Below are 21180 nucleotides of genomic sequence, written 5' to 3'. Positions count from 1 at the left end.
TCAGCCAGCTCACAGCCCACCTCTACTCCCTGCTCTGAGCGAGGCATGGGCAGGGAGCAGGGGTATACTAGGCCTTGTGAGCACACCAGAGAGGGGCACTGGGTAGAAACTGAGGGAGCTGGGGATGTCTTCTAGCCAAGTCTGTCTGTCCAGCCCACAAGGAGTAGAGGCCTCCCTCCGGACAGGCCAGGGGCCTTTGGTTGAACATCTGGGCTGGCTTTGGGAGTTGCTGGGGGAGGGGTCGTAGAGAGGAAGAAGGAACCTTCCAGAAAAAGCACTGGAAAGATAGAGAAATAGGGTGGGGTCTCGGGCATAGTGGGCCGGGAAAGGATGAGAAGTAAGCTAAGAGGCTGGTAGGGAAACTTGGTGCTTTCCGGCAGGGCACACCATCAGACGTCACAGGACATTAGCATTCATGGTCCTTCCCCATGGGCCAGGTAGCTGACAGATTACCCAGTAACAAGTGGCAGGTTCCCCACATGAGTCGATCTAGTCAAACAAGGCTCCTGAGGAACTCAGAAGACCCTAGGGTGACAGGGGAACATGGGCAGAAATCCAATGACCAGGCCAGGCATGGTGGCACTGTCTCTGATCCCAGTGCAGGGGATGCAGAATCAGGCAAACTCCCTGAGTCTGGGGCCAGCCTGCTCTGGGTAGGAAAAGAGGTGGGTCCTGAAGCGGCTTATAACAACTTCCGGTGACTGCTCCCCGGGTGTCTGGCAATCCCAGTCAGCCATCATGAGGCCACCTAAACCTCCAGGCTCGAGGACTCTGGACCCCTCAGCCTGAAGAACTGCCCGGTCCCAGGCACCACAGTCTCTGGGTCAGACTGCTAGCTCAGGGTGACCTTGGGGTAGCTCTTTTGAGGGAGGGGGAATCTCTTTCCTAGCTACCTTTGCCAACCCTGTGCCTACCACAGCCTCATCCAAGAAGGCCTCCCCAGTATGTGGGAGACATGTGTCCTCTACCTCATCCACACATGATAACCATGAGCTCCAAGAGGCAAAGGTGCTGGAGAGCCCTGGAGAATCCAAAAGCAGAAAAGCAGAGGCCCTGCTCGGCCGTTCCTAGCTGAGCTGCATGCAAGTCTGCCGGCAGAAGCAGCGTCCCGCACAGTAGGTCCCAGTTCTCCGCCCCCCACCCCCATCATACCCAGCAGCCCATAGTGTCCGAATGACATCATCTGCCTGGAAAGCCTCACTGCTGACACCCTTGGGGCTCTCAGGTGCCCAGGGCCTCCGTGGGCACTGGGAAGCTAAAAGGCCAGTTTCTGGGGTTGTCTCCAGCCTCCTTCCTGGGCTCCCACACATCCCAGAGGGTGCTCATTTAGGGTGCTCACGTGGTGGTTGCTCTGGCGTGGCTCAGGACCCTAGCAACTTCTGTGCATTTACTACCACCTCAGAGGGGCGGGCAGTCATGTTCTTCCGATTGCTAAGCAACGGTGGCCGTTCCTTTGCCCACGTGGAGAAAATTGAAACATTGATCTATCTATTTGTTTTGCAAGGAGCACTAGCGGCTTCATTACTCTGTTCCCTGGGGATGCTCTCCCACACATTCAAATCGAAAAGTAACTCTTTTTACCTAGGAAGGGGCAGCGATGGGTTTTTAATTTGGAGAAAATACAGAAACAATAGCCAGCCTGGGCACCAGAAATCCCGAGGAAAGCCCGGCCAAGGCAGACATCAGAGAACTGCAGGCATGGCAGCCCACTGGGCTCTGCCAGTTATGGGTGAGCCCTGCAAAATGTACCAGTTGTGAGTGACCCTTGGGACTGTAGAGACAAGCCTCCAGTTAGACAGGGGCCATAGGGGTTCTAGATCTCTGACTCGTCAGCCCTGGCCGCTGCTGCCAGGAATCCAGCAGCAGAAGCCAGCACCATCCTCCCGCTGTGGTCCTGGATTCTACCACCTCCTGGTTGACATGGTTCAGTTTTAGCTTCTCTCCAAGGGCCCTGCTGGGAGTCGTGCCTCAGTTTCCCAGGCTGTCACAGAAGACTAGGAGCCCTTCCTGTTTCTCACAGAGTGATTAGAGAGTTAAATAAAGCCTCAGTAGAGGGCATGACAAGTTTAGTACCTAGTACCAGCAGACGTCTCTCTGCTTCCTCCTCGACCCAGCCGAGTGGTTACTTTCTGGAAGGACTTGTTCCTAGAGGACCTCCTGAAAGTTGTTTCTGTCACTTTGATGATGCTGGCTCTGTCTCCCAACAGCCAGTGTCTGCCCCAAGAGTCAGCCTCCAGGGGAATAGGGCCCTCCTGTGGTAGGAATCTGTAGTTATCACCGATGAGGGCACAAAGCAGCTGCCCTCAGAGGGCAGAAAGGACCATCATCACGCCAATGACCCCAGGCCTGTAGGTCGCAATCCCTTTGGGGGTCAAGTGACCCTTTCACAGGGGCCACATGTCAGACATCCAACATTATCAGATATTTACATTACAAAATTACAGTTATGAAGTAGCAATGAGGAACCGTCTGAAAGGTCCCAGCATTAGGAAGGTTGAGAACTGTGGACCTAAGCGACCCATCTGTCTCTCAGGAAGAGCAGCCTTCTACCTGCCTAATTTCTTCCTGCTCTCTGCCCCCGCTCCCAGGACGTTGCTGCGCCACCTTCAGTCACTCTCAGCACACTGCAGTGCAGCCGTAAAAGAACTTTCCGGAATTATTCCTGGCAAGATCTGCCTGAGCTCTAGATTCTCGTGAGCTGGAATCACTTATCAATTAAAAAAATATGTATATACTAATTTTAACACAAATAAAAGTTCCAAGGTTAAAGGTCTATTTCTCTCGCTGCAACAGAGCTGGCCAGGGAGGGGCTTGCTGGGTGTCTCCAACAATGTCTAAGGGAGCCAGGCTCCCTGGGTCTTCTTCTAACCATCTGCTTCAGCTGCTTGTGGTCCAATATGTCTGCCCCATTGCCAGCTGTCATAGAGACATCCCAGCTGCCAGGAAAGAGCGGCACAGCCCTCCCTTTTTAAAATGGCCCTGAGAACTTTGGTACATCACTGTCATACCCTGTTGACCGGTGTTCGGGCACGCAGCCATACCTGATGCAAAGAAAGCTGGGAACTGTCACACAGCCATCAGGGTGACCGTGCTTCCAGGAGCAGTAAGGAAATGGGCACCTCTGCTGTGGACACTACAACTATCTTCCAGAATTTTCTGGGGGCTGTACCCTCTTTATGTTCAGGGTCATTTGTCTGTCTCCTCCAAGAAGTTGGGTGTAATAGATCCCCAGATCCCAAGGGTAGCCTTGTCCTGGAGCACACCCCTTGGTGACCTTGACCATGGAAACTGACTGTGAAGGACAGGAGACCATCAAGAACCACTCAGCTCTCCCTTGGTGGAGAAAGCGGCCCAGCATGACTTCGGCAGTCCCCCTTTGACATGATAGTTCACCCGGGGAAGAGTGGAAATATGTGGGAACCTGTGGGTGTGGCAGCAAGGGGCCTGGGCAGGAAGCACCGTGGGGTGTGGAGTGGAACAGGCTTGGTACTCTGAGCTCCAGATACCCGGCTGGAGTCGTTGGGGAGGGATAAGAAAGGAGTGTCTTTCAGACCCACCGTCCTCTGTGATACTAGGCTTCCCGAGACAAGTTAATCTCACAGTGTCAGCCACACTTCCGTTGCTGTGATGAAACCAGGACCAAAAAGCCTCATATGAAAAAGGGCGTGTCTTGGCTTCTAGTTCTGGATGGTAAGGCCATATGGCAAAGAAGGTATGGCAATAAGCATGGTGGAAGCTGAGAAACTGGAAGGGAGGAGAGGCTTCCCCTTCAAAGTTTCCATAGCTTTCCAAACAGCGCCCACAAACGGGGACCCATTGTTCAGGTATGCGAGCCTATGTAGACATTCAAACCACTACACTCTCCCCTACCGAACGAACGAACGTATGCAAACACAGGCTGAAATGTCAGTGGGCAGAAACTGATCTTCCTGGCGTAAACAGGATAAAATCTTATCAACTCCCCCAGCTCCTGGCCTCCTGTCCCCTGCTTCCCCTGCGTGTGTCTGCCCTCTGAATTCCTGGGTTTGCTCCCAAGGTGGGTGAGTTCACCAGATGGTTCAGGGATAACATGCCTCTAGCCAATGGATAAGCACCTAGCTATTTATAAAGAAGCACCTCCCGAGAGGAGGACACGGGCCAGTGTCCCCACTCTAAAGCTTCACTCTCTGAGGTCAGCCCTGCCGTTATGAGATCAGAGGCAGGATGTTGGGACTGGATTGCCCCCGGGGGTGTGAATAATCCCAGAAAGGTGATCCATCCAGGATGGTTCAGGATGCTCTGCTGGGAGGGGACTCTGAGGACATCCTGATAAGCCCTCAGCATGAGGGACACCGCCCTCAGCATGAAATCCTTGGTTTCTTTAGGCATCAGTGGTGTGCAGCTAAGAAGAAACTGCTAAAGATGAGGGAGGGAGGGAGAGAGATGGCAGACACGGGAGCCACAGTCAGAGGCTGATGGAAGAGCTGGGGGGGGGTCGGGGGGGGGGGGGAGGAAGGCTGGGTTTCCACTCTTGATTCCCACAAGGACATGTGGAATTTTCCACCACTGACCAGAGGGAACAATGGTTAGAGCTGGTGGAAAATGAGTCAGGGCAGGAAACAGGTCACTGGGTGACAAGAGCCAGAGAGAGGTCAGCCACCAAGGGTAGCAGGATTCTCACAAAAGGAGCAGAGAGGGGAGGCTCTAGGGATACAGCCTGTGGGGGACTTGAAGAAGGGGGTCTCGTGTCTTGGTGCAAGGAGTGAGACCTTGATCCAACCAAATAAGGAAACCATGATGAATGTCACCAAGTCCTGGGGACACAGCAGGGCGCAGCACAACCAGACTCAGGGCAGCCATGTGCCAGGGAAGGGAACCAAACCAGAAGTGGCCAGGTCCCTCTTTTGAAAACCCTTAAGCCAGATAGGCTCAAGCGAGGGGACCTTAACTGAGAGCCTGTTGATGTCTTCAGACATCCTGTGTCAACCTAAGGAGAGGATGTTGCTGGCAAGCATCTTAGGCTGGAGGCCAGAGGGTCTGCTAAGGTGTGAACCACCCCCACAGCAGAGCCGTCTGGCCCATGAGACCAGGGATGCTGAGGACTGGAAACCCAGCGGGAACACTCAGAGACTTAATACAGTTCGCAGACCATATATTATGTAATGTCCCCAGCGGGGTGTGGAACAGTACCCCGTAATCAAACGCATTAATATTTCTACAGCAAAATGTATGAATATTCACACGAAGAGGGATGAACCCGAGCTATAAATAGCCTTGCATCCGTTCAGGTCACGTTTTCGCCATCAAATGAGTTATGAACAAGCTTTTGGTTTTTCAGAGCTTTATGGATTTTGGAATTGGGTTGTGAGCCTGTAATATAATTTCAGATCGTGATAAATGCTGTGGCAATAACAAAGCAGAGGCAAGGAAGGAGTAACGGGGGCTCAGGCAGAGTGGCCACATAGGGGACTCTCTGTGCTGAGGGGACATCCAGGCAGATGCCTGAGTGACGTGACATTATCTAGGGACTGTGGATCTGGACAGACAATGACCGTGCAAAGGCCCTGGGGCAGCTGGGAAAGATCCAGGAGGGCAGCACATCTGCAGGAGATGCTCAAAGGGATCGGATGAGAACAGACCTGAGCTAAGGGGCTACAGGACTTGGATGCGAATGTGTAGGCAAGAGAGATACAGGTGCTCAATGAGCTGCGCAGACCAAAAGCAGACAGCCTTGAAGGAGGAGGAATCGTGCCCCAGGGTGGCCAGGTCATATAGAATAAAGGCTAGAGAATGTAGTTCATCCTTGGAAACTGGGAGGTACTGCCTGTCAGTCACCTCTCATTATCCCAAGACCCCTGGCCCCAGGACCTTGTCCATTTCACCCTTGTCTGGTTCAGCATGAGGCTGAGCCTTCGGCCAGCACCCATGCCCCGCAACACCCCAGACACATAAACCTTGAAGGGTTGGAAGACAGGTCAGAGGGGGCAGTTCCCAGGCAAGCAAGATTTCAAAGATAGGTGGGCCCGGTGTAAAGAAGCTGAAATGGGGGTCAAGAGTTTGATGTTACGAGGAGGGAAGCTTCTCTCGTAGCCAGGGATCCTGAGTGTGGACACCACCCTGCCACAGAGACATCTTGGGAGAAGCCAAGGATGTCTGCAGCTACATTAAAGCAGGCACACGCATGGCTTGCATTGTCAATAATCCCAAGAAATTAGGGACTGTGCCTGGCTCACCTGCCTGAGACTTGTTCCTTTTGGGAAGGAGTCTTGTTTAGACTCCACAAGAACCGGCTGTATCCTACAGGGTCCAGTCTCAACCATGGGCATAGTCTATAGTTTGGGAGCTTTCAAACCTCACCAGCTATCATCGCCACCAACCAACATCACCACACACACACACACACACACACACACACACACACCGCCTTTGCCATGGCCAACTGACCATTTGAAGGACCAGCAGATTGGCAGTGGGTGGGTTGGATCTCCCCTGTGGCCTGACAGCAGACATCCTGGGCCCATCGCCCTCCCAGTACCCATGGCTAGCACAGTCTTTGGAAATCCAGAGGACTCTGCAACCAGAAGTCTCCGCTCTGCTGCCTGACAGGAACTTCCCCCAGTGACCGAGGGGTCATAACCATGTGACACTCCATCTCTTCTGTGTGCCACAGCCTCCCTCCCACCTTACTGAGCTTGGCATATTGACAAAGAAGAACTGCCTAACAAATGATTTGTCCCAATAGGCCGGGCCAGCTTGATAGAGGAGACCCCACCACCCTCCAAGTGTCTGATGTAGGCAGGGACATCAGAGTCTCAAAGAAATGTCAGAAAGACAACAGGACTCCAAGAGCTCCGTGCTGTGCTGGGTCTCTGGCTCATGGGACCAAGTTTTTTCCAAGCCATCTTGGCTGTCTGTCCTGGGAATGCTACACCCCTTTAATGAAGGGGAAATTAGAGTACCCTGGGGAGCTTGTTGACCAAAAGTGTCTTTGATATATCAGGCTGAGTCTGTGATGTCCCTGTCCCTGAGATGTCCCCCACCCCCAGACAAGCATCACAAAGAGCAGAAAAGCCCCCAGCTCAGAAATTGTCAATCGTTTCCTGGCAAGGGTCACCTGCATCCACCTCCAGCACTACAGGAGAAAGGGGACACAAATGCCTAAGTGTGTCCCCCTTCCCCACCACTCTGCTCATCCAGACACCAGGCCCCACATCTACCTAGGTCAAGGAAGCAGCCTCCAGCCAAGGGTGGCTGAAGGACACCAGGGAATCTAGATGGCATATCCCACATTTACTGCAGAGAATTTGGGGCCCGCCAGGGTTGAGTGTGTCATCTGTCATGCCTGGATGCTGGCTTCTGCAGGGCTCTGCTTCCCACTCCCAGAAGGGGTGCATCTGTCCTGCCTAGGCACTGTGCTCAGGGATCCGTCTCAATCCAATTACGGCAAGCGCGGGGTGTGCGTCCACGGTGAGCCCACAGCCTCCCCTCTGCTCTCTCCTCAGGAGCTCAGCACAGGAGCTCTTTCTGAGTCATTTAGGGCCCTCTTCTCTTTCTTCCCATTTTGATGATGTTTCTAAATTATGCATTAAACTTATCTGGGTGAGCAATGCCTCACGGCTCCCGTGTCAGACCGAGTGCCGCCGACGCGTTGCTGTTCTGTGTTTACGTGGTTGAGGACGGAGAGCCTTTCCTGCCCATTTATTTTTGAATTAGGGTTTAAAGATGAGTACTCGGGATGGGGTGAGGCCTCAGGGACCCTGTGCACTTCGGTTCTGAAAGACCTGAGTCATGTTTGGCAGCTGCCATGTCTGGGGTCCACTGTGTGAGGATTCCAGATGACAGTGGCTGGTGCACATCGCCCCAAGGGAAGGCATCTCTGGAAACAGAAAAGTCCTTGCCTCCAAAACTAGCAATGGTTGTTCAGGAAGGGAATATAATGGTTCTGCCCCAGCCTCCTCCTAAGCCTGCACGTGGTAGCTTCTACCCTGGGCAACAGATCCCGGATGCCTTGCTAAGATCTGCTTCTGGTGTTCATCCAGTCGCTCAAATCTTTGTGGCAACTTCTATGCTGCAGAGTAGGACTAGGCAGCCTGCGAGTGACTATCAACTCTGCCCTGGCCTCTGGGGCTCAGATCTCACAGAATGGCACAGGGCAAGCACCCAGCCCAGGCAGGCCTCAGTGTCCTCGGGCATCTGTGGCCAGTACAGTTCATCTGGGAACCCAGAGCAACCATCAGTCTCTTCCCTTGCTGTCTGATGGGAGTTGCCCCCAGTAGCCCAGAGGCTAACATGACCACAGGACACCAGTTGGCTCTGCCTAACCACTTCCGGTACTGTCTCCTTATTTCAGAAAGGCATTGAAAGGTGGGCACATACAGTTTGAATCCAGTAGATCCCAGACCTTGGGCTCTCAAGCCTCATGCAGCATACCTGCCCCTAAATCCAGGTCAGGAGACTGAGTATGCCCTGGCCACGCTGACGCCCTGCAGTGCCCTCATTAGCAGGGTAATCCCAAGTTTATCCCTAGCAGGTACGCCCAGACAGATGCCAATAACATGGCTCTTCCAGTAGGTACCAGCCCCTGCCCACAGTCTTCAGGCAGGAGTTTCACAGATAAGGATATGAGGAACCATTTATCATATCAATAAACTTGCACCCAGCACTCTCTGTCTTCCATAATGAAATGGGGATACAATCGCCATGTTATTGAGCACCAGGGCAACCCCGTACCGGGCACTTATTATTTTCTGCCGCGATCAGGGAAGACTGATCGAGCTCAGATAAGTACAGCTTAAAATTGAAAACCAAGCAATTTACCTTCAATAACTCCCTGGGATCCTGTGCAGCCAGAGACAGTTAAGGAGAAATAGACTCCCTTCCCATGTTAAGTGTTTCCCATTAACATTTGATTCTGCCTCCTTGGAAGATTAGGGCTTGGCTGGGGGTGCGGGGGGAGTCCTCCCCTTCATGGAGGGGACAGGCAGCTCATCCTGAAGTGCTGGGCCGAGCTAGCACCTGTGAAAGGGCTGGGGCTCCTTGGAGCTAACAGGGACAGGGTGCCCAAAGGAGGTGTGACTTCCTAGAGGTTCTACACTGTGGAGGTTAATCATCAGATTGATGGGGTCTAGCATCACCTAGGAGACAGGTCACTCTGGATGCCCTTGAGGGATGCTCTACAGTAGGCCAATGGAGGGAGGAAGACCTATCCTGGATGCAGGAGCTGGGTCCAGGACTGCAAGAAAAGGACAAACCAGATGAAAACACGGCCCCCCACCCAAGCCCTCACTTCCTGACTGTGGCCTCCTGTTGCTACCAATGTGACTCTAAGCTCTGCCACCGTGACCTGTGCCCTCAAACCATGTGCCAGCATGAACCCTCTTCCCCTTCCTTTTAAACTTGCTTTTTGTCCAAGTACTTTATTGCTGCAGCACAGGCACCCAGCACCCACTTAGGCTGGACGTCTCCCTGTCCTGAGCCTGGGCAGAGTCCTCAGGCTTACTGTCCTGGAACATTCTTCTGTCACTCACATCATAAGAAGCAGACGTTGGCTCTGGGACGTCTGGGAACTTGAAGACTTGGGACCCTTGGTGAGAGCATGGTCAGCGGTGTGTCCCGTAGCTCTGTGTCCATAGTTCCCTTCCACTCTGCTCTGCACCTGCAGGTTCTATTTTCTAGCTATGAGGTTCTCTGTTCTGGTGGGATTGGCCATTGGAAGGCTGAACAATGCCTCATGTTGGGCCCCCAAAGACCTTGCCTCAAATTTCCCGTTCTTCTGGGCATAATAGGAAGGATTGGTTGAGATGTAAATCGCTCCACCCCTGGTAAACTGGACAGGTATCTCCTGAGGCCTCTCCATCAGTGCCAACAAGATAAACTATTGTGACATTGTTCAACCTCCACTGCTCTCCTGGCTATGTAGGTCCTGTCCTGGCAAGTGTATTTGATCTCTCCCACGCCTACTAGCTGTGCCAGGCAGGGCTGCATGCAGAAGAGGTCAGCGTGTCCTTCATATTCCCCAGCTTGATAGGACCATAGAAAATGCTCTAAAAACAAGAACTTGAGGGCCAAGAGCTGAGTCTCTACTTGACCCTATGCATCTGTGCCAAGGGTCACTAGCTCACCGTCTCCAGTTAAGAATGCTTCATTCATTGAGCATAAGTCAGTGTTGCTTCCATGAAAATACAAGCAACTTGAAAATACCAGCATTTATGCCTAGCTCTATATCCAGGGCCTAGCTTCTTCTCCATATAACCCCAGCCCTGTGTAGAAGCAGTCAGAGGAAGGAAGTTCCGGGCACACAGAACACCATGAACTGTGGAGAGCCAGCAGGGGCTTGAACACACATTGGGATGGTTTAGACTGATGTGGGACATCTCTGCTCCTGCAGCCTCTATGTGACCTCATTGCTAACCCTGGAGAATGAAGGTCAAGAGAACCCCACCACCCTGCAAGCCATTCCCTGGGCTGATATCTGCACACACAGACCATAATATGAGATATCTAGCCTTGCTGCCTGTGACTGGCAGAGCAGCTGGAGGTGTCCTTTACCCATGGTGTAATCTATTAGTCCACTAGCTATCATCAGCTACAGTAATGTCCCACCCTGATGATGTTGATGGGAAACATCAACTGGCCAGTGCTAATTCCAAATGGATCCGAGGAACCATGACGCAGATCCAGTCCCTTTAAGGTCCTGTTTCGGTGACTAATGCCTTGGTACACACTCAGAGCCACTGGACACAGAAAGTCAGGCTCACAGCAGTATTAAGGGGAAAGAGGAGGGTGACTCTCACGGGGCTCCCCGCTCAGCACACAGGGCCTTCCCTAGGAACAGCTCATAATTCAACATCATCACACAACACCTGACTCTAAAGCATATCCAGATATGGCTGGGGAGATGGCTCAGCAGTTAAGAGCACTGGCTGCTCTTGAAGAGGACCAGAGTTTGGTTCCCAGCTCTGAGGGATCCAACACCCTTGACTGACCTCCACGGGCATTCACACAGAGACATACAAGCGTACACAAATAAAAGTGAAATCCTCTTCATGAACACACGTGTGGTTTTAGGCCCAATGGGGACACACATAGGTTGACATTGCTAGGTCACAGCCAGCTTAGTGTGTGTTAAGTACACCTGATAAAGACTGCCAAATGGCTCAGAAAGTAAAGGCACTTACTGCCAAGATGACTGAGTTCAAACTCTGAGACCTACATGGTAGAAGGAGAGACTACTGCAAATTATCCTTTGACCTCCACATTCATACCGTGACATGAATGTAACACACATGACCCCTCCAAAAAGAAAAAAAACAACACACATAAACAAATAAATAGTTCTTAGGTCACCTGACACACATTTTTTAAAATGTCCCCATTGTTAGGCTACACACCAGTCTGTTCACTTGTAAATTAGCTTGTGTTTGTATTGCCATGCAAACAGCACCTGCAGAATCTGCAGGAAACCTGTGGGTGAACAATTACAGAGCCTGCGACAACACAAGGGGACAGAGGGATATCAGCACAGGACAGCTCTCAAGTTCACACTTCCCCCACCATCCCACCATTGCAAAGACTAGCTGCACAGAGACCCAGCTCCCGGAACAGTGTCTCTGTGCAGCCCCTGTGCCATGTGGCAATATCTATCTATGCAGTGTTTCTGTATGCAGTGTTCTGTGCGGCCTCTGGGCCAGGTGGTAATATCTATGTAGTGTTTTGTGCGGTCCCTGGGCCATGCAGCAATATCTATGCAGTGTTTTGTGCGGTCCCTGGGCCATGCAGCAATATCTACTGCCACCATTGATTCTCTCCCCTTTCCTGGTCTCTGGGGGAAAGAACAGATCTAAAGATGACAGGATTCAAGAGAGATTCATTTGTTATTTTAGACCCTTAGAAAGTGCATTTGCACAGGAGCGGAGTCCCTGGGTCGTAACGAAGTTCAGATCAATTAAAACAATTTACTTTGCTGCTAATGATCCCAGAGCATTGTAATTTATTGGTAAGTAAACGACTTCAAAATCACATTCCTTTGCTGGCTGCACAGAGGGAATTTTAACAAGTTCTTGGATAAATTGGGTCTGGAATGTGTTAACAGACCGTTATTGTGAACCATGTAAGGAGTCTTTTCACTCGGCTCCAAGGCCTCAAAGTTTCCAGAGACAATTAAAACTTATAATCAGCTCTTCATGGTTTGAACAAATCAGATCTCAAGCCAAGGTTCTGCTGATGGGTGGAAGACCTGCATGTCCACCCATGTCTCAGGGCTCAATGGGTCCGGCCTCCTCTGGCTTCCCGCTACCGCAGGTCATTCTATAGCCACAGGAAGACCCCACTCTCTCTACTCTCTTCTGAAGAACAAGTAGAGCCCACACTTCTCGCCCTGACCGCTCCTCTGCCTACGAAGTCCTCCTGATCTACCACAGCTGTGTCTACCGCAGGATTTAGGTCTCAGCTCAGCAGCCCTGCCTTGGAATCCACTCCTTAAGTTTGTTCCTGGATTCCTCTTTATCCTGGCTCACAGGATGGCCACTGGTACTTGTTTTTAATCTTATCATATCTCTATAGCCGTGTGCCACCCTTGTGTCAGGTCCCTGGGCTGGGGACATCACTGCATCATAACCAAAATGTGGCATAGAGCCACTAAGGGAAAGAATAGATGCCACTCCAGGCACAAGGCATGGCCAGCATCCTGTGGGATGGGCCAGGCCTCATTTGTGTATCTTTCTTGTATAGGATTAGATGTTCTGTGTCTAGGTAGTTTTTTTTTATTTTATTTTATTTTATTTTATTTTATTTTATTTTATTTTATCAAACTGGATGCTGACTTCTCTGTGTTGTTAATGTAGGGTCCATGGTGTACTCCTGAGGACCACTAGGATCTCTTAGGCCCTTTTCATTGGAATTGAAGACTTGCTATAATTCTTCCCCCAAAAGCTTGTCTCTTTCATCCATGGCAGTGTAAGAACCTCAGAACCTGAACAAGATCAGGTGCTGTAACCCAGGAAACCTAGAATTCATTAGCTCTTGACAAGGGTGTGGTCTGTGTGGAAGGACAATGGACACCTGGAATATAAATGGTGTGTCTAAGCCACGCAGAGTATAAGTAGCAGAGTCGGAATTGCTCTGCCTTTCATCTGAAACCCTTTACGCCCGTACCACCCAGCAGGCCTTCGGAGGTACCTTCCTGCTACCCCACACTGGGCTGGTGACTTCTAACCAGGGTCTGAGTACAATGAGAGGTGGCTCAGCAAGAGCCCTAGCCACTGTCAGAATGAAACAAGCGAGGGGTCACGAGCTCCTGGTGCACACGTGCGTGGAGGTGGGTGATGTGGGACAGGTCCTCGCTCATTCAATCACAGAGGCCTACATACCAGAGCGTACACAGGACGCAGCTCCAGACCGCTGAAATCCTGTCCTGAGATCCCAGCCCTCAGGGCAGGCCATCTAGTGGGAAGGATGCTGGTGTACACATAGACAAGAAAGGCCACCAGCTTTGAGGTCTGTGCTCTCCAAAGGGGTGTCATCTGGACTGTGACCGAGTCACATGGAAACCACCGGTATGAACCTTGGGAAGAATGTTCCAGAGGGAGCAGCCAGTTCCAAGCTCCTGAGGCTGTAAAGCAGGAGAAAGCAAGCAAACAGGGGACTGGAGCCGATGAGCCAGGCAAGCACAGGAAAGCACTCGAAGGGAAGCCTGAGGGAGCTCCCACCCCAAGGAAGGGCAGAATGCCTCAGTCTTATTTGGATACTCTAAGCACAGCAGTGATGTGATCTGATAAATGTGCTTTTAAAGTTCTCTCTTGCTGTAAGGGACAAGGTGGCAGCTAGTAGGTCCTACAGCGACTCAGCAGGAGGACATAGCAGGAGCAGAGGAAAAGGGGGCTGAGGGCTAAGTGGTAAGGTTTACCAGACTTGCTTAGGGGCAGGCAGGCTCGTTTTAGAAAGAGAGGGATCCAGCCTGACCAGTGGTGGCCTTGGACTTGGATAACTAGGGGCTGGCAAGGCTGTGTACACCGGAGAGATGTAAGCAGGGCGTGGACTAGAGAAATCATGGGTCCTCTGAGCCGTGTTGGGAGCAAGACACATGTTGGTCATCTGGGTAGACACTGCAAGTGGATGGTGTGGACTTGGAGTTGGCTGGACAAATCAGGACCTGGGAAGGGAAGTAGGAAGATACAGGCAAAGCCATTGTGGCCACCACCCAGGAGATAAGGACACCTCTCAACCCCAGAGAGGCCTTTCTCCCAGGCTTTTGGATCACCGTTAGAGTGAGCTGTGTGCCTTCCATCTCGGATCGAATGTGAGATCAGGTTTTAGATTATTTGGAGCTGGCTGGCAAACCTGCTAGAGCCAACAGACACTGTGTTTTAGCAATTTTCATAGTATTTTTGGCAGATGCAGAGACTCCAAGGCAAGGCGGAAGAGCCTTTTAATGGAGCACCAAAAAGCAGTTTTTAAAAATACCTTTTAGAAAGCTATTTCCATTCCTGTCTGCGGCAAAAAAAAAAAAAAAAAATTAATGTATAAACTTAGCACCTTAATTTGGTTCTTCTTGGATCCAAGGAGGTGGGAAGCTGTTTCCTCTCGTGGCTCCGCCGACTGCGGAGGCACGTTGTCAGCTGGTGCTTAGAAGTCTGGATGTTTCTAGGGATGCTCTGTGCGGGCTGGCGCCAGTCCAGACATTTGGCATGAAGCTAGTAAGTGCTGGACTCCTCACACTTAGCACATGGAGACACTGAGGTCTCGAGTGAGCAGTAAGATGCTAAGAAGAGAGATCAGGCATGGTGGTTCATTCTTGTAGTCCTGCTACTGAGGAAGCTGAAGCAGGAGGATCACCATGAGTTTGAGGCTAGCCTGGGGCTGCATAGGGAAACCCAGAGTTGTAAAAGAAAGAAGCTAAGAAGGGCTAGCCTCATCTCAGAGACAGAGAGCCAAAAGAAAGCATGCCCAATGGCAGTGCCAGATGGATCTGAGTCACTCTCTTGCAAGCTTTCAGCATCTCCTGCAGGGTGTCTTGCCCCCCATACCCCCATATTGAGATGTCCTGGTGGCTTGTCACAACCTCACCTCTCAGCCTGGAAGACATCTCAGTGTCTCTGGGAGCACATAGCCTCCCAGGATCCTAAGTAAGTCTGGGGCTTTGACCCAGTGTAGAGACCTAGACACAGATTCTCCGTAGGGGCCATGAACTCTAGCCTACCTCAGCCCCTGAGAGCGCCTGTTCTGTGGGAAGTTCCCAGGCAACTGGAGCTCAGAAGGGTGTCAGTGCTCCCATGGTGCAAATCTGAGGCTCCCTACCACCCTGGCTCGCCCATGGTTTTCTGTGTGTGTGCACATGTGCACATGTGTATGGAGGTCAGAGGTCAACTCGGGTGTCATTCCTAACGAAGCATCCCCTTGACTCTTTGAAACAGAGTCTCATGCTGGGACCTGGGGCTCACTTGTTGGGTTGGGCTGTCTGGTCAGAGATCTCCCAGGGCTGGGATCACAAGAGCACACATTTGGCTTAGTAGATGGTGGCTGGGGATTTCATGGCAAGCACTTTACCAACCAAGCCATCTCCCCTGACTCTTGTTATGGTTGTTGATTCAGAGTCAAAAGATGTCAATGTCAGGCAGACCTGAGCAGCTGCCCTACACAGACACAGAGAGAACATGCTCTCTGAAGACTGACCTCAGCCGGGGTCTTCTCCGTACAGACAATCCTTCCCTGCCTCCCTTCTCCCCAAGGAGACGAGGATTAGAGACAAGGCCAAAGTCACATCCCCAGAAACCTGGCCAACTGTCTTGATATGCACTAGGGAACCGGCATCAGGTGCCTGCCCCATCTTAGGCACCAAGCCCCAGCAACAAGCATTGAGCTGAGCTCAGCCTGTGCTGCTACCATGTCATCAGGAAGTTGGTAAGAACCAGATACCTGCCTTGAGAGTGGGCAGGCAGGGCAGAGCATAGGGTCAGGTGAGCCAGCTTGCAGAGAAACTGAGGGGCTCGCACAACCCATGCCTGTCCAATCACAGCAATGTGAGTGCCTTGCCCTCAGCCCAAGTATGGAAAGCCCAGCTTAGCTCCAGCCAAGCGTGTAACCAGGCCCTGAGTTTACACGAAAACTAATACGAAGAGCCCCTCACACTCATTGGCCCCTCACCCCTGTGCTTGATATCCACCCAAACATCAGATACTAATAGCACATGCCCACCTCCCCACCCATGGGGGCCCTACAACACCTCCCACAGCTACTCTGCGATCTGTGCCATGGGCCCCCTCCACTTGAGCAACCCAGCCTGCTCCCATGGGGCGGACTGGTACTCACTGCTCAGATGGACTAGTCAGGGGGAGAGGTTTCACAGGGTCACTCATTTCATGGACCAGTTTGCCCCAACTTCCATTTCTCGCCCTGGTTGAATTGGCCATCACCTGCTGGGGACAGCCATATCTGTCAAGCCTCATGCCGTTTGCTGTTATTGGCTCCCTGGCTTTATTGCCTTCCTTGGAGCAATGAGGGGCAGCCAGCTGCTGGAGAATCACTCAAACTGACATGGCTTTTTAGATTTCATTTCCTCCCCGCTCTCCTCCATGCTTCTGTCTATGGGAGGGGACTGACAAGGTGACAAGCTTAGGACACAAAAGCTCCCAACAGAGGCAGAGCCGGTGTCTCCAGAGCAGGCTGTGGTACCCCAGGAACCTGGTGAACCTGAGGACGTAGAAGGCCTGGCCTGGTCTCAGGTATCAGCATTTGGCCTTGGCTGGCAACTGTGCTGACTAAGTTGTTTTGTTTGGTTAACTTTGTATACAAACTTAATACAAAGTAGAGTCATGTGGGAAAAGAGATTCTCATCTGAGATGGGCCGCCATCAGATTTGCCTGTGGTGCACTTTCTTGAGTAATATGGGAGGACCCAGCCCACTGTGGGCAGTACCATCCCTTAGGCTGGTCTTACCGGGTGCTATAAGAAGACAGGCTAAGCAAACCAGGAGGAACAAACTGATAAGGAGCATTCTTCCCCCGCCTCTGCCTCAGTTCCTGCCTCTGGGGTCCTGCCTTACGTGAGGAACTGTTTCTTGGAAGTATGAGATAAAGTAAGCCCTCCCTCTCCCCCCCCCCCCAGATTGCTTTTGGTCATGGTGTTCTATAACAGTAATTGTTCCCTCTTTGTTGCCCCAACATCTCCTTCCTGGCGCCACTGGCCTTCTCATCCTTGGCCTCCCAATAAATACCAGGACAAGAGCCCAGCTCCAGGAGGGGACCTCAGTTAGACCTAGAGTCTAGTCTTCTTACACTTGACCTTGAGCAGGCTGCTTGACATCGAGAGCTTCCATTCACTTCCCTGAGGACTTGTGAGAGGAGGCATGTGCCGTTAGCTCCGTGATCTGCACAAGACAGGCACTCAACAATTAGCAGTGGCTGCTTGGTTGGTTGTTGACTGGCTCGGAGATCTTCAGAGATAGGGAGCTTGACTCTGGGCTGGCCAGGGAAGAGTCGGTGGGAGGGAGACTGAGATGGAGATAGGAGGACAGAGACAGGAAGTGTATAAGGAATTGGCTCCTTTGACTGTGGAGCCTAAAACCCTGCATTCTCCAGGCCAGGCCAACCTTTGGGGACCTAGGACAGAGCTGGTGTTCCAGGGAGGGCTGGAAGGCTGCCTGCAGCTGGGATTCCTGTTTCCTTCGAGACCTTGGCATTTGTGTCTTAAGACCTTCTGTTGATGGTTGGAGGCCTGTTCACAAGGAGGAGGTCCACCTGCTTACCCACAATCCACTGGTCTAAATGCTACTCTCCTCAAAGAATTCCTTCCAAGGATGAATTCTGTCAATTGACTTGTAAGATCAGCAACAGGTGTCCTCTGCCCTCCGAAGACACTGTGGGCTCTAGGGCCTGCCCTGCCTGGTTTGTCATCTCCCACCCCTCATTTCCTATCTCTAGGGAAAGCCTTCACCAAAGGGCAGCTCTCCCACACAAGCCTGGTTACCACCATACAAAGTAACTTAAGCAAGGGCCTTGGTCCCTGCCTTGGGAATGGGATGCATCGGTTGCCATAGACACGGGAGGTCCTGGACAGACCTCCCAGCCCTGGCAGGCTGGGCACCCGCAGGGAGTAACAGAAGAGGTTTCAGGTGTTCTTGACCACCACAGCCTCTCTAGAGGAGTGTTTGAGGCCAGCAGCTGCCACCCCACACGTGGCTGTTTCAAGCCAGGGAACGTCTGCTCTGAGATGGTACTGGTTTGCCAGCACGGGACCCTCATGGGAGAGGCTCAGATCAATGCTCCAGTTTTATCTTTCTTGAGGCTCAGGGTGATGAGAACTAACCTGTGTCTGTGGCTGATAAAATACCAGAAACCTGCTGTATTGGCTTCCCTTTGATTTTCATGAACAATTACCTCCAGCATGCCTGGCGTTTGCAGGCTGAGATTTTAAGTGTCCAAAAAAACTTCCCAACTGAGCCCACCAGGGACTTGTCTGAGCTGCTTTTTCATATACTGGAAAAAAAAAACAGTAATCTGCAAAAGAGCTTGGGAGTACATTTTGAATTTCAGGCATAGACATTCCCTGTTCCCTGGAGATGTAGGGGAAAAGCTCTTCAGACCCTAAGACACAGGGTCCCACCAGCTTCCTCGGGGCTGAAGAACACCCTGGCTACATAGTATGGCCAGGGCCAACTCTCGGGGATTGTGGTTTGGGGAATGACTGGGGAGGAGATTGCATTTTCCCTGGATACACTGTGTTCTTCTCTGGGAGCATTAGCAGGCCGTGGGATTGGGACGTCCCGCCATCTTTTATAACCAGAGCAGACTCAACAGTTTTCACGGCTGTCTACACATAGGATGGGTGTGTGGGTAACTGGAAGGCTAGGTGAGTGGACCCGTGAATGAACGGGCAGAGGACAGCCAGAAGAAAGGGAGGACTAGTGGGCAAGTATGGGTATGGCTGGAAGGACAGGTGTGTGGACAGGTGGGTGGATGAGCAGGGGGACAGGCTGACAGATAGGATTAGTAAGTAGCGGCTGCAGAGACCCTGGTGGGTCAATGAGTTGATGGATGGAGGGGTAGAAAGTTAAGTGGGTGGGAGGATATGTTGATGGACAGGTTTGTGAGGCCAATAAGTGAGTTGTGGATGGGTGCCTGGGTAGAGAGATGGGTGGGAGAATGAAGGCCTGAGTAGGTGAATGGACAGAGGGATAAATGGATGGACATACGCGTAGACGGGTGTGCAAATGAACAAGTAACTGAACCCCTCGTCTAATCTTTGAAAGGCAGCGTCCTCCTGAAGAAAGAACTTTGTAGCAGCCCCATTGGCCTTGGATGGTAGAGGGGTCGAGAGGCAGCAAGCCCTCCACCCAGGGAGTGTTCAGAAAGAGCCTGTGCCTTTAGGACATGTCCTTGAACTGGTAGGGGAAACATGTGACAACCTTCCCTTTAAGCCCCGTACTTAGAGTCTGTGAACCAGCGCTTCCTAGGTCTGCCCGAGCCGCAGGGGCCCCACGCTCTGCTTTCGCTGTTGCTGCCTGATGGAGTGGACACACTCCCCTGCCTTGCCTTTGATTAAACTCTCAGGAGCCAGACTGTAAGAGAACAGAAGGCACGTGACAGTCAATCACCTGCCGGTTAGAGGTGAGGGACTGGAAGGGAGGGCACGGGGCGCAAGAAGACATCCTTTGAATGTCCCCGAGGGATCAGGTCATAGAACAGGGCAGAGCTTCTGGGGGGCGGGTGGTGGTTAGGGGATATCTTACCTCTTAAAACAAACATATAAATCTGACACCCAATTCCGCTACAGAGATCCAAGGCTTGGTGGCGCTAATGAGAGGCCAAGAGAGAAGCCAGAGCTCAAGGCCTCTACCCACAGAGAAGAGGACCAGAGCCCCGCCCCGCTGCAGGCCCCACACCCGTCCGTCCGTCCCCTCTGACTTTCTTTCTCTTTGGAACAATCTTATTGCCTGTAGCTCCTGTGCTGCCCATCAATTTGATCTGAGCTCAAGGGCGCAGGCAAGCTCACCTTGTTCTGCTTAAATAATGCAGGTAGTGAGCTTATTGACAACCTGTCATCTGCTGGAAAGTGGCTTCGACACGGCCAGAAACCCCCCCCCCCCCAGGGTCCCAAGGGCTCGACCAGCCACAGGTCCAGCCTATCGCTGCTGGACTAGGAGGTCTCAGGGAACAGGCTGGGCCTCAGCATGAGCCCTACCCGGTCATTTTTAGAATGACCTTCCCTGGAAAGTCACAAGGGAAGGCAGTGTCCGTTCTACTGAGCCAGGCTGTGGGTTGGCTCATAGAGCAGCTGGGCCCCTGACAGGCTGGGCTACACTGAGTCACTTCCCAGAGAACAGACTGGACTCTCAGGACAGCCTCCCCTCCCTGCATCTCACACACACCTGTGTCTGCCTGCCTGGGGTCTGTGAGGAGGCTCTGCTCTTCTTTAAGCCAGAGTGGGTTTCTTTTTTTTTTTTTTTTTAAATGTTTAAAAATTCTCTGCAGCATGGCAGGTGCCCAGCTGCCGGGTCACCCCATCGGCTGTTCTGTCATCAGACATCATGTTTGCCCGTCAGACGCTGTTTTCCTGACACTCGACACTCAAAATAATGATCTCGTTCGGAGCATCTTCATGAATGATTCATGAGGCTCTGCTAGGTTAACAGCGAATCAAAGCCCCTCTGAAGGGCGAGCTGAGGAAAGGCAAGCTATGGCAGCGTCCCTGCCCACTGGGGACACATGGGAGCCCTGGAGCCCTCCCTGGGGACCCAGGCCCAGTCCTGCTGAGTGAGCTGATCTCAACCAAGCCTCAGCACAGACTGCAAGCAGAACAAGACAGAAGAGTTCCAGCTGCCACAACAGTGACCTTGTGGAGGATGTCAGAGCTGAAACCCTGAGCCACACACACACACACACCCCAACACCAACAGGGGAAATGACCTTGAACGGGTCACCATGCTCTTGGGAGCCTCCCTGTTCTATATATAAGGCTCAAGGAGATGGGTCCTCACCAAAGGCACCAAGTGGTGACAAGCATGTACTTAGGTGGCTTGCAACCAAACTGATTGCCACAGGGGCTAGCCACCACCACCTGCTGGCAAACTCCAGAACATTCCTTAACCACACTCCCCAACCCCTATTCTCACACACAGTTCAGTACAGTGACCTATGGGCAGGCTCTCGTGGGAAAGGCTGAGCATCTGAGAGCAGTCCTCTCCTGCCCTGTTGACCAGCTTCTGGG

General features: G+C 52.1%; 1 protein-coding gene across 11 annotated transcripts in view; it reads left to right on the top strand.

The window, feature by feature from the left end:
- Camta1 (calmodulin binding transcription activator 1) overlaps nucleotides 1–21180 on the top strand; it is an 802246-nt gene that overhangs the window by 646629 nt on the left and 134437 nt on the right. The window lies entirely within an intron of this gene.

This window comes from Mus musculus, chromosome 4, assembly GCF_000001635.26.
Source record: "Mus musculus strain C57BL/6J chromosome 4, GRCm38.p6 C57BL/6J".
NCBI lineage: Eukaryota > Metazoa > Chordata > Mammalia > Rodentia > Muridae > Mus > Mus musculus.
Note: the sequence above shows the minus strand (reverse complement) of the source record. Positions and strands in the feature narration are given on the sequence as shown.